This window comes from Carcharodon carcharias, chromosome 9 (genome assembly GCF_017639515.1).
Source record: "Carcharodon carcharias isolate sCarCar2 chromosome 9, sCarCar2.pri, whole genome shotgun sequence".
Classification (NCBI taxonomy): Eukaryota; Metazoa; Chordata; class Chondrichthyes; order Lamniformes; family Lamnidae; genus Carcharodon; species Carcharodon carcharias.
The window spans coordinates 159,133,294-159,146,899 of NC_054475.1; positions in this window are offsets into that span (position 1 = coordinate 159,133,294).

A 13,606-nucleotide genomic window follows, 5' to 3' on the forward strand; every position below is an offset into this window, starting at 1 on the left:
GGATTTGTAAAGGGTAGGGCATGCCTGATGAAACTGATTGAATATTTTGAAGATGCAACTAAAATATTGCGCAGGAGCATGCCAATGGATGTTATTCATACGGACTTCCAGAAGGCAATTGATAAAGTCCCTCATAAAGACACAGTTAGCTGAAGTTGAAACTCTTGGCAAATTCTTGAGCCAATTAGAAAACTGACTGAGCAGCAAGGCACAGGGAATAGGAATTATGGGCAGGTAACGGAATAGGTGGCATATGACAAGTGATGTCCTGTGAGGATCTGTGTTGGGGCCTTAATTATTCACCTATTTATTATATTTATTAACAGCTTAGGTGACAAGATTGAAAGTCCCATATCCAAATGTTCTGAAGATACAAAGATAAGTGGTGTTGTAGGAAGTGTAGTTGGAAGTATTGTCCTTGATCTTGCAGCCAGTGGCATAGTGAGGGTGCTCGCCGATGACCTCGAGAAGAGTTCTAATGATCTCTGTGGTGAGCACTTTATCTCTCTTGCTGTCCAATGCATTGCAATGTTCTTTAATGGGAATTTCCAGAATGGGGCTGCTTCAGTGATGTTCTCAAACTGTCCAATCAAATTAAAGAATTCTCAGACACCCAACCAAAAATGAAGAACACTAAAATCAAATCACTTTTTAAAAAAATTCTGCTTGGAACAAAATAAAGGATACTTTAACACCAGCCCCAATCACGTGAATGAAGTAGTGGCAAGAACAGGCATGAAGAACAAGTAGATCAGTTTATTTTTAATTCATTCACCGGATATGGGCATCACTGGCTAGGCCAGGATTTATTGCCCTTGAGAAGGTGGTGGTAAGCTACCTTCTGAGCTACTGCAGTTCACCCAATGTATTTCCACCCACAGTGCTGTTAGGAAGGGAGTTTCAGGATTTTAACCCAGTGACAACGAAGGAACGGCGACATAGTTCCAAGTCAGGAGGGCGTGTGGCTTGGGAAGGGAACTTGCAGGTGGTGGTGTTCCCATGTGTCTGTTGCCCTTGTCCTTCTTGGTGGTAGAGGTCACGAGATTGGAAGGTATAGTCGAAGGAGCCTTGGTCAGTTGCTGCAGTGCATCTTGTAATTGGTACACACTGCTGCCACTGTGTGTCAGTGGAGGAGGGAGTGAATGTTTATTGTGGTGGTTGGGCTGCCAATCAAGTGGGCTGTTTTGTCCTGGATGGTGTCAAGTTTCTTGAGTGTCGTTGGTGCTGCACTCATCCAGGCAAGTGGGGAGTATTCCATCACACTCCTGACTTGTGCCTTGTAGATGGTGGTCAGGCTTTGGGGAGTCAGGAGGTGAGTTACTCATCGCACAATTCCTAGCCTCTGACCTGCTCTTGTAGCCACAGTGTTTAGACGGCTAGTCCAGTTCAGTTTCTGGTCAATGGTAATCCCCAGGGTTGGACTGTGGGGCTTTCAGTGATGGTAATGCCATTGAATGTCAAGGGGAGATAATAGGATTCTTTCTTTTTGGAGATGGTCATTGCCTGGCACTTGTGCAGCACAAATGTGACTTACCACTTATCAGCCCAAGCCTGAATGCTACCCAGGTATTGCTGCAAATGGGCATGGACTACTCTGCATCTAAGGTGTTGTGAGTGGTGCTGACCATTGTGCATTCACCCACGAACATCCCCAGTTCTGACTTTATGATGGAGGAAAGGTCATTGATGAATCAGTTGAAGACGGTTGTGCCTAGGACACTACACTGAGGAACTCCTGTATGTCCTGGGATCTCCAACAACTGCTACCAACTTTCTTTGTGCTAGGTATGACTCCAACAGTGGAAAATTTTCCTTCTTATTCCCATTGACTCTGTTTTGCTAGGGCTCCTTGATACCACACTTGGTCAAATGCTGCCTTGATGTTAAGGGCAGTCACTCTCACCTCACCTCTTGAGTTCAACTCTATTGTCCATGTTTGGACCAAGGCTGTAATGAGGTCAGATGTTGAGTGGCCTTGGCACCAGTGAACAGGTTATAGCTGATAAGTGCCACTTGAATGAAAAGTTCCATCACTTTGCTGATGATCGAGTGTAAACTGATGGGGTGGTAATTGGCTGGGTTGGATTTGTCCTGCTTTTTGTGAACAGGACATACCTGGGAAATTTTCCACATTGCCAGGTAGATGCGAGTGTTAAATGTACTTTAATAGTTGGCTAAGGGTGCAGCTAGTTCTGGAGCAGCATTCTTCAGTACTATTGCCAGGATATTATCAGTGCACGTAGCCTTTTCAATATCCAATACCTTCAGCCATTTCTTGATATCAAGTAGAGTGAATCAAATTGGCTGAAGAGTAACATCCGTGATGTTGGGGACCTCAGGAGGCCAAGATGGATCATCCCCTCGGCACTTCTGGCTGAAGATGGTTGCCAACAGGGTGAGATTGGGTGATTTCTGGACACGTCAGTTTTCCAGTAAGTGGGAGGAGGGAAGTTTTAGGAATACCTTGGAAGGAAGCGGGTAGTGTCTGGCAAGGTACCCTGGCCCCACCTGATCTCACAAAGGAAATTTGTAACACTGAGCTAAAGGCCCTACAGATCTGCGGTAAAGTCACAACCGGTTTCTAGCTTGCAGTGCCATAAGGACTCAGTTGTAATTTCTCACAAGGTAGGTTCAATGAACACCCAACCTGGTGCCAAAACCAGCAGTGTTAAAACAGAGATTAGCAGAAATGCTCACCCTTGCTCCTTGCCCGCCCAATGGGGAGAGTTAAAAATCGCTTCCCAATCTAGTTCACTTTTAAAACCCTTAAAGTTTTCTCTTCACCTGATTCTGGTCTCAGTCTTCTAAACTAATTATTTCCAGGGAGATAGTTACATGCAACATTAATGAAACAATAATAGGCTGACATAATTGGGGTTTCTGAAGTTATGCTCATTGGAGGATTGAAGATCATGAAGAGACATGGCAGAGGGCTTAAAAAGAATGGATTATCTGGCTCTAAAAAGATTATTTAACTTCAATTATGGCTATAGGAGAACAGGATTTGAGAATTTAATTTACATGCCTTAATAAGTTCTTCCCTTATGCCCCCTGAGTAGAAATATATATAGGCTTCTGCAAAACTGATTAATAAAATATCGGCAACACCATGAAATAATTTGAAATATCTGGTTATAAAAATAATTGAAAGTTGCAGGGATAAATAAATAGATAATTAAATAGACGGAGGTACACATATGTATTGTAAGGAGACAGGGCCTATCTACTGTAGAATTCAAGCTATGAATGATTTGCCAAAAGATAGAGTGGACTTTTTTGTTTTATACTTTCATTTTGATGCAAGCTTAAACATCACTAATTCATTTCAGTTCAGCCTGGACCGTTGTAACACCACAGCACACTCCACAGTACTGCAAATTGACTTTCAACTCTCCACAGACGTAACAGGGAAACATAATTCAATGAGCTGCTCAAGCTGTTCCAATTGAGAACACAACAACATCATTTTATAAATGGCCAGAAAGTTATGGAACACTCCTGGTTTCCTTGCTTGACCCGGTGACTCAGCATGCTACAATAGCTTTGAGAATTAGTACTGTTACTTGAAGATGAAGTAGCGTTGTGATTACGGCTCATACTTAAAATAACCTTGGTATTTATAGCATTTGCATTATGCTACAACATGTTTTTTTTCTATACCTATCTTTGGCTAGTCACCAAAATGAATTTTTAAGCTGGTCCATAGCTCAAATTTGACACTGTCACATCACAAAATTATTCAAGCAAGATTGCCTCTTCATAAGGTTTCACAGATGCCAGTCACAGATACGCTGTCCAAAGCTGGAAGAGTTAAAGCTGCACTGTTACTTCAAGTAATTTATTCGCTCTGCTGAGCCATCTACTTATATTTGTTTCACAACATCAAAGAATTTAAATCCCCCAATGCAACCGTTGATTCCTATTCTTTACCCATGAGGTTGAATGTGTAATCTCCAATTACATCATCAAAGAAAATCCATTCTATAATTCATTTTTTTTTTAGTCCTGGATAGATTTTTTAGCTTTATGCAATTTTTCTTGCACCCTCTACATTTTTATCGCTATCTATTGCCTCTTGTTTTACACACTCATACACACAGATAATCTGATAAGGTTGGGGATCAGTCCTGCTCCTTAAGGAATTACCATTGTTTTCAAGAGAAATCATGGCTGTCCACACCTTTCCATAGAAAAGAGGCTCTGAGAATTCAGTAATAGTTGGAAAAATAAAGCTGTTGCCTGCCTCTTTGCTCTCTTCATACAAACATGCATTAAAGTTCAGATACCAATGGAGCATTTACGAAAGTAGCGCAGTTTATTAAAACAGATAAGTTACAGTGCAAAGTTTTGCAGAGGTTCACAGGGATAAATTGGAATGAAGGAAGATAAAAGACTTTCTATAGATACTTAAAGAGGTAAACAGAACTCAATAATACAAATATCCCTATAGGGAGACATGACAGTTATAGTGTACCAGTTATGAAGGACCCCCAGGACTTCTTGAAAATGTGACATTCACCATAAGCATCTGTTCCTTCTGGTTTACTGCTGACTTCACATTGAGTTGCACACTGCAATGCATTTTACAGCATTGTTCCTTGATTCAGGTCACACAATTTATATATATATTTTGCTGTCCTGCTGGCCAAATGGAAATGAATAATTCAATGTTATGAAAAATTAATTAAAGAAGTAAAGCAATAAAACTAATGTTAATTGTTATTGAATTACAATGACCTTGATACCAGAAATAGTGGAGATGCTCACGTTTACGAAGAAGTTTCTGAAAAATGCACAGTGCATGAACCCTTTTGGAACAGAATGGCACTATTTTCAAACTACATTGATCATTTCTACAGTAGCCAACCAAAAAAAAAGGTTGATGTAAATTTGTAAGTATAGAAAATTATATTACCTCAATCAGCATTGGAGTGACACAGAAGTCAGTCTGTGCTACAGACCATATTCAATGGTCACAGGCATTAATAAGAGGAAACCTTAACTTACAGCAGTTTTCCTACCCTGAAGGATCTTATGGTGCAGTGGTAGCATCTCTTCCTCTGGCCTAGAAGTTCCTGGTTCAAGTCCCACTTCAGGACTTGATGTCCATGGAAAGTATGTTCATAATGTGGCCAAACAGGTCAATTGCTAGCCTGTAAATCCTTCCAATAAATATAATGGCAGGTGGTAAAAACAGGAGAGTTTCCTGGTCAGCCCTACAACAAGAGGTAATGGCAAACCACTACAGTACTAAGCAAGGACCAATCCAACAGAAGTCCATGGCTGCCAGCTCCTTCTTAGTGCATAGCACATGGAGGAGGTTTTATTTTCCTGTTTGCATTGGCAGCCTTTGGAATAAGCAGCTCATAGAATTATCCCACTCTGGGCCTTGGGAGCACAAAGATTTGCCAACCAATTTAGTTTTCACTGCAAGGTAATCATGTAGCAATATATTTCAAATAATTTCCTTCTAGTATGTAGAATATGGAAGCCAACACTGAACACCTTGCAGGTAATGTGGTTTTTATTCTTCCCACTATCATTACAGTTGTATTGCCACTTCTGGCACACAGCAGACATAAACTAATTCCATATTGAGACAAGAATGCGTCCATAGTGCAGACTACATAAAGACATACAATAGTAGTTTGAAGTATATCTTAAGAGGACTAAGACCACCATTGATGGCTGTGCCTTCATCTATCCCAAAGCTCTGGTCTACCCTTCCTAAACCTAGCCATCTCCCCGCTCTTTTCATTACTTCATTCATCTTTCATAGTTGGGGAGATGGTGAGGAAGTGCTAATGTCACTGGACTAGTAATCCAGAGGCCCAGGCTAATGTTCTAGGGACATGGGTCCAAATTCCATCACGGCAGCTGGTGGAATTCAATTAATAAATCTGGAATATAAACCTAGTCTCAGCAGTGCTGACCATGATACTATTATCAAGTGTTGTAAAAAACCATCTGGTCCACTAATGCCCCTTTAGGGAAGGAAAGCTGCCATCTATACCTACATTTAACTCCAGACCCACAGCAATGTGATTGACTCTTAACTGCCCTCTGAAATGGCTTAGCAAGTTCAAGGGCAATTAGGGATGAGCAACAAATACTGGCCCTGCCAGCGTTTCCACTTCCCATGAAAGAATTTTTTAAAATGATCATGACATCAACTAGAATGAATTGAGTTAAGTTTCAGGTGTCATGTGTTCAAAGAAGATGAATTAGCCCATGAAAAGACCTGTGGCATGTTGGACACACATCACGCATGTAGCGTTGGTGCAGAAGAGGCGCTTAAGGCTCTAGGCTTGCAAAGCTCCTGTTTCCAGTTGGCTAGTGCAACACTGTTCTGCTCAAATGAGCTGGCACCTTTGCAGGTGAGACAGTGTCATATGGAATGAATCTGTACGAGGTTCTCCCATGTCTCAAGGGCAATGTTGAAAGTCTCTAGCGAGACTTTCAGCATGCCCTTGAAGTGCTTTTTCTGGCCTCCATGTGGTTGACTCTTAAAAATGCCCTCTGAAAAAGGGCAGTTAGGGATGGGCAATAAATGCTGGCCTAGCCAGTGATGTCCACAACCCATGAATGAATAATGTTTTAAAACAAAAACAGAAATACCTGGAAAAACTCAGCAGGTCTGGCAGCATCGGCGGAGAAGAGCACAGTTGACGTTTTGAGTCCTTATGACCCTTCAACAGAACTAAGTAAAAATAGTAGAGTGGTGAAATATAAGCTGCTTTAAGGTGGGGGGGGTGGGTGGGGGAGAAGGGGGGATGGTTGTAGGGACAAGCAAGCAGTGATAGGAGGAGATAACCAAAAGATGTCACAGACAAAAGAACAAAGAGGTGTTGAAGGTGGTGATATTATCTAAAAGAATGTGTTAATTAAGAATGGATAGCAGGACAAGCAAGGTACAGATAGCTTCAGATAGAACAGTGTTCTGTTGAAGGGTCGTGAGGACTTGAAACGTCAACTGTGCTCTCCTCCGCCGATGCTGCCAGACCTGCTGAGTTTTTCCAGGTATTTCTGTTGCTGTTTTTGTAACTTATTTATGGGCCTGGAGTAAACTGTCCACCTCTCGCAAACATGCATGAATGTGAGAAGGACAACCATGCTATATGCTTTCATTTTTGTCGAGAGGTTAATTCCTCTTTGCTTCCAGGCAGCTTTTTGTAGCTTGCCAAAGACAATGCTGGTCATAGCTATCTGAACAATGACTTTGTCAACAAAGTGAGCTACTCTGGACAGGACGCCGTCAAGGTAAGTAAATTTGTCGACTGCTTCAAGCCTTTGAGTAATGACTGTAATGCTTGGCTTCATGTACTGCTTCTGTGACGGTTGGTCAATGGTGTTGATGATGGGGCTATTGTTATCACATACAGATGAGAATTGATTCATTCCATATTGCATTTCTTGTCCTGAACAGGCAGTTAGGCACAGTCATCAACAAAATGAAAGTCACAAAAAATCGCTTCAAGCAGTTTGGTTTTGGCCTGTGGTCTCCTCAAATTTAAAACTTTTCCACCTGTACAGCATCTAGTGTGAACTTCAGAAGCTCCTTAAAAGCTAGCCTTTCGGTCACCTGTTCTGATGTTTTGTCATGCGGCTCGGTGCCAACTGTTGAGTGATAATGCTCTTGTGAAGCACCTTGATACACTTTACTGTGTTAAAAGCGTTACGTGAATGCAAGTTGCTAGTGTTGTATTATAGCAGATTCCGTGTTATGATCAACGTTCCTTGTAAGCTGCATGGTTACGCAGCAAATCCAAAAGCTCCCACGCAGGCCACACACCAAGTCCGCCCCTTTAAGTGGCCGCGCATATGTCCGCCTGGGCACTTAAACAAATAGCCCATGCATTCCAAAAACTATTAGAAGGTATGTTGGTACTGATGGCTTTTTAAACTACACCACCACTTCAAAATCATATTATTATCTTGTAATACATTCTGACAAATGTTATTACACATATCATGTGAAAACTATTGACCACACACAGGGATGGAATATTTTGTAAACTAACAATGTCTATAGTTATTTTGAACCATACAGCTTTGAAGTGGGCCTTTCAGTCCATCATGCTTGTTTTGGGTCTTTGAAAGAGCTATCCAATAATCCAATATTTCAATCGTCAACAGTAAATAACATTCAGAAAATATCATTTTCACCATGCTTTTAGAGAGCAATTTTTCCCATACACAGGGAATTTGTGTTTGTGATACTCAAGAATCAACGCATGGACAAGATCTCAGCTTTTTATACCAACATATGAAATTGGAGCAGAAGTAGGCCATTCTGCCCCTCGAGCCTGCTCCAGCATTAAATAAGATTATGGCTGATCTGTTTGTGTTTTAAGTTTTACATTCCTATCTACCCCCAGTAATCTTTGATTCCCTTGTCTAACAAGAATCTATCTACCTCTGCCTTAAAAATATTCAGTGACCCCGCCTCCACCACCTTTTGAGGCAGAGAGTTCCAAAGTTGCACAACCCTCTGAGAGAAAAAAAATTATCCTCATCTCTGCCCTAAAAGGACCCCCAATTTTAAAACAGTGCCCCCTAGTTCTGGACTCACCCACAAGAGGAAACATCCTTTCCACTTCCACCTTGTCAATACCGTTCAGGATCTTATGTGCTTCCATCAACTCAGCCCTCATTCTTCTAAACCCCAGTGGAAACAAGCCCAGTCTGTCTAACCTTTCTTCATAAAACAACCCGCTCATTCCAGGTATCAATCTGGTAAACCTCCTCTGAACCACCTCAATGCATTTACATCTTTCTTCAAATAAGGAAACCTAAAGTGCTCAGTATTCAAGATGTGGTCTCACCGATGCCCAGTATAACTGAAGCACTATGTCCTTACTTGTTTAATAAATTCCTCTCGCAATAAAGGCTAGCATCCATTAGCCTTCTTAATTACTTGCTGTGCTTCCATACTGACTTTTTGTGACTTAAGCACTAGAACAACTAGATCCCTCTGCACCTCGGAATTCTGCAGCCATTCTCCATTTAAGTAATACTCTGCTTTTTTATTTTCCCTGCCAAAGTGAACAACTTCACATTTTCCTCCATCTGACAGATTATTGCACATTCACTCACCCTATCTAAATCAGTCTGCAACTACCTTATGTCCCCTTCACAACATACTTTCCTACCTACTGTGTAATTTGCAAATTTAGCTACCATGCCTCACTCCCCTCATCTAAGCCATTGATGTAAATTGTAAAATGTTGAGGCCCCAGCACAGACCCCTATGGGACTCCACTCGTCACATCCTGCCAGTCAGACAAGGACCTAGTTATGCATACACTCTGTTTTCTGCCAGACAGCCAATTTTCTATTCATGCTAATATGTTACCCCCTACACCATGGGCTTTTATTTTCCATAATAATCTTTAATGTGGCACCGTATCAAATGCCATCTGAAAAGCCAAGTACAGCATGTTCCCCTTTATCCACAGTGCATGTTACTCCTTTAAAGCATTTAATAAATTGGTTAAACATGATTTCCCTTTTACAAAACCATACTGACTCGTCCCATTAAGCCTTGAGTTCCTCTAAATGCCCAGTTATAGCCCCCTTAATGATCGACTCTAACAACTTCGCCATGACAGATGTCAAGCTAATTGGCCTATAGTTTTCTGTTTTCTGCCTCCCTCCCTTCTTGAATAGAGGGGCTGTATTTGCTACATTCCAGTCTGATGGAACCTTTCTAGAATCTAGTGAATTTTGTAAAATTAACACCAACACATCTACTACCTCATTAACCACTTCTTTTAAGGCCCTAGGACCCAGTACCATCCATCAGCACCTGGAGATTTTTCAGCCTGCAGCTCCATCAGATTGCTCAGTACCACTTCCCTATTGATTGTAATTTCACCAAGTTCCCTTTTCCCTTCTGCCACTTGATTTACAGCTATTATTGAAATGTTTTTGGTATCCTCTATAGTGAAGACAAAAGCAAAATACTTGTTCATTTCATCCTCAATTTCCTTATTATCTACTATTAACTCCCTATTGTCACTCTCTAGAGGATGAACACTCACTTTACTTACTCTTTTCCTTTTTAAATATCTGTAGACACTTTTGTTTTCTGTTTTTACATTGCTAACTAGCTTCCTCTCGTACTCTAACTTATTTCTCCTGATTAACCTTTTAGTCATTCTCTGTCGTTCTTTATGTTCTGACCAATCACCTGACCTGCCACTCATCTTTGTGCAGTTATATGCTTTTTCCTTAAGTTTGATGTTTTCCTTAACTTCTTTAGTTAACTACAAATGATGAGTTTCTCCCTTAGAATTTTTCTTTATAGGATGAATATACTTATTCTGAGTATTTTGAAATATCCACTTAAATGTCTGCCACTGCTTCTCTATTGATCCATCCCCTAGCCTAGTGTCCCAGTTCATTTCAGCTAGCTCATCTTTCATGCCCACATAGTTGCCCTTATTTAAGTTTAAAATATCAGCCTTAGATCCAACCTTCTCCCTTCAAACTGGATGTAAAAATCAATCATATTGTGGTCACTGCTACCTAGGGGTGCCTTTACTCTGAGGTCATTAATTAATCCTGTCACATTACACACTACCATGTCTAATATAACCTGCTCTCTGGTTCGTTCCAGAATGTGCTGCTCTAGGAAACTATCTCAAAAGCATTCTATGAACTCCTCTTCCAGGCTACTACTGCCAATCTGATTTTTCCAGTTTATAAGTAGATTAAAATCACCCATGATTATTGCTGCCCCTTTATCACAAGCACCCAATATTTCTTCTTGTATACTTTGTTCTAAATTGTGGTTACTGTTAGGGGGCATGTAGACCACTCCCACTAGTGACTTCTTTCCCCTACTATTCCTCATCTCCAACCAAACAAATTCTACATCTGATCTCCTGCACCAAGGTCATCTCTGACTATAAGTTTTACTTTAACAATCAAACCAAAATAAGCATAAATTAAACATGAATTAACAGACAAAACACAGTCATAATAAATTATACATTACACATTAAATAGCAGATGTAACAAAAACAGATCTCACAGATTTATCAAGCAGTCCCTGTGGAACATAAGGCACTAAGTTCAGCCACAAAGTCCTTCAAAACTCTGATCTTCCCCGGGTAGAATTATAGCTCCTTTGCTTCACAGATTTAGCCAGTTGTCATCAAACAGCAGCTCCTCCCCCGTCAACCCGCGTTCCACAGGTACAACCTTCAACAAAATGGCACAATTCTTCATAACCTCCTCAGCGCTACTCATGGCAGTCTTAATGGGGTAGATCCACTTTACCTAAACCATCAGTGATGACCCTGTACCGTGTATGGCAGGATCTGGTCAATCGATTCCTTTAAAGTAACTAAAACAGTAGCAACAACCTTATTTTTTCTTAATCCCCAGTCTCAGATCCAACCTTTGTGTTTCCTTTCTTCAACTGTGCCACAACCTCTTGTCCGTCAACCTGGCCATGTGGGCCCATTTCATGCTGCACCGTGGGTTAGGGGATCACTCTGGGCCTGAGGTATCCCACAGCTGGAGTCACCCAATCTTCCAAACGCATTATTTCCAACAGGAAATCAATCCCAATTGTTACCTGGTAAGCATTGTCAAAACCGTCATACATAAACCTGGTTATCAAAGACGTCTTTCCAACACACTGGCCTGGAAGGCGAGATTAAACTTACCCAAAGGAATTTTGAACTCTCTGCTGCCGCTGAACGTAATGATGGTGCTGAAAGCCAGAGGAAGGCAAATGAAACTGTTCAGCCAGCCAGGCAAGCCCACCACCACAGCTATCCCAGACCCCGCTAACAACAGCTTCTATTACAAGTGTTTTAAAGGGGGAAATGAAGTGGACTGGGGAGAGGTTTGGAGAGGAAATTCAAGAGTTCAGTGTTCATTCAGCTGAAGGCACAGCCATCAATAGCAGAGCAATTAAAATCAGGGATGCTCAAAAGCCCAGAACTAGAGGTGTGCAGATATCTTGAAGGCTTGTAGGCCTCAAGGAGATTACAGAGAAAGCAAGGGTTAAGGCCATTGGGGAGATTTGAAAACATGGATGAAAGTTTTTTAACAGTGAGGTAACCGAGAGCCAGTGTAGGCCAGTAAACACAGGGGTGATGGGCGAACGGCACTTAGAACAAGTTCGGGCAATGGGTAGCAGAATTTTGGAGGGCCCAAAGTTTACAGAAGGTAGAAAGTGGGAGACCAGCACAGAGTGTGTGAATTTCCTTTTATCAAAATGGTTTAATTCTTGTTCATAGAGTCCAAACTCGATTATTCGCTTTACAGGTTATATACAGATGGGAGGTCAGCTGTCTATTCATACAAAGCAACTGGACTCTTCAACTAAACAATTAAAATGGGGGAGTACATAACCGATGAAGTCATGTTCAAACTTTATAGTACTGTGGTCAGGCAACAGCTTTGAATAATTACTCTGCTGTCCATGGTATTAAGGAACTATTCAAGTCAGATGGGAATTCAGAGATGGGCCACAAAAGGGGACATCAAGAGAACAGAGTTATGACGAACATCTCAGGAACTCGAGGCTTTTCAGTTTGTAACAAAGGCAACTGTGAGGTAGATCTTATGGAGCCATAGGGAATACTAGATGCTACAGAAAAGATGGATCTGTAGGGTTGCTGCAAAAATTAAGGCAAAGGTCCACAGTTTCAACTATCAAAAGGCAAATTTAGGACCACTAAAAATAACTTGATGTAACATGAAACCAACATTGAGGCAGAACAGTTGAAGCAAAATCCTGGGATTGTTTCAGAAATTGGGGGCCATGATGGGCAAACTGTAAGATTTTTCTGGAAGGTTGAACTGAGATGGTTGAATGGATTCCTCATCAGTATATCACTTGTGAAGTGGACAATCCAGCCTCCACCCATCGATGAAGAAACTTACCACAGCATTTAACTAAAAGGCATTATAGGCTGAGTGCTGCTGAAGAGTTAATCTGAGTATAAACTGCAAATACTCTACAATTTCAATCTCACTACTAATCTGCGGATCACACACCTTGTAAATAATGTTGTTGCATTCTATGAAGTCCCCTCTAACCATGCAGTAGAAGTAGGTTAGTGATTAAGATGCAAATAGCAGCAAACCACTTCAAATAAATTTCTCTGCAAATGTCCAGTGCTTTGTCAACTTTTAAGACAATGAGTAGTGCTTTGTATTTGAACCAAGACACTGAATTGGAAAATAAAGCAAATTAACAGCTCTCGACAGGTGGGATTTCAACCCCTGAGGTCCTGAATCCTGGGGAAGACCCAACACTGGTTAATAAAGTGCTTGATGGGCACTTAGTTCTGTTAGGTCTACCCCAACGGAGGTGAAATGGGCCAATTCTCCAATTAAAGCTGGGATCTTCTATTTCTGTCTAGCAGCATCTCACGGGATGCATTCACTAAACCTTTGGACAAGACTCATTGCAGCAGCTCCTGTTGTATGGGCATTTTTGAAATGTTTGAACAATTACATTTTTTTAATTTTTCATTCATGGGATGTGAGCTTCATTGGCTGGGTCAGCATTTATTGCCCATCCCTATTTGCCCTTGAGAAGGTGGGGGTGAGCTGCCTTCTTGAGCTGCTGCAGTCCATC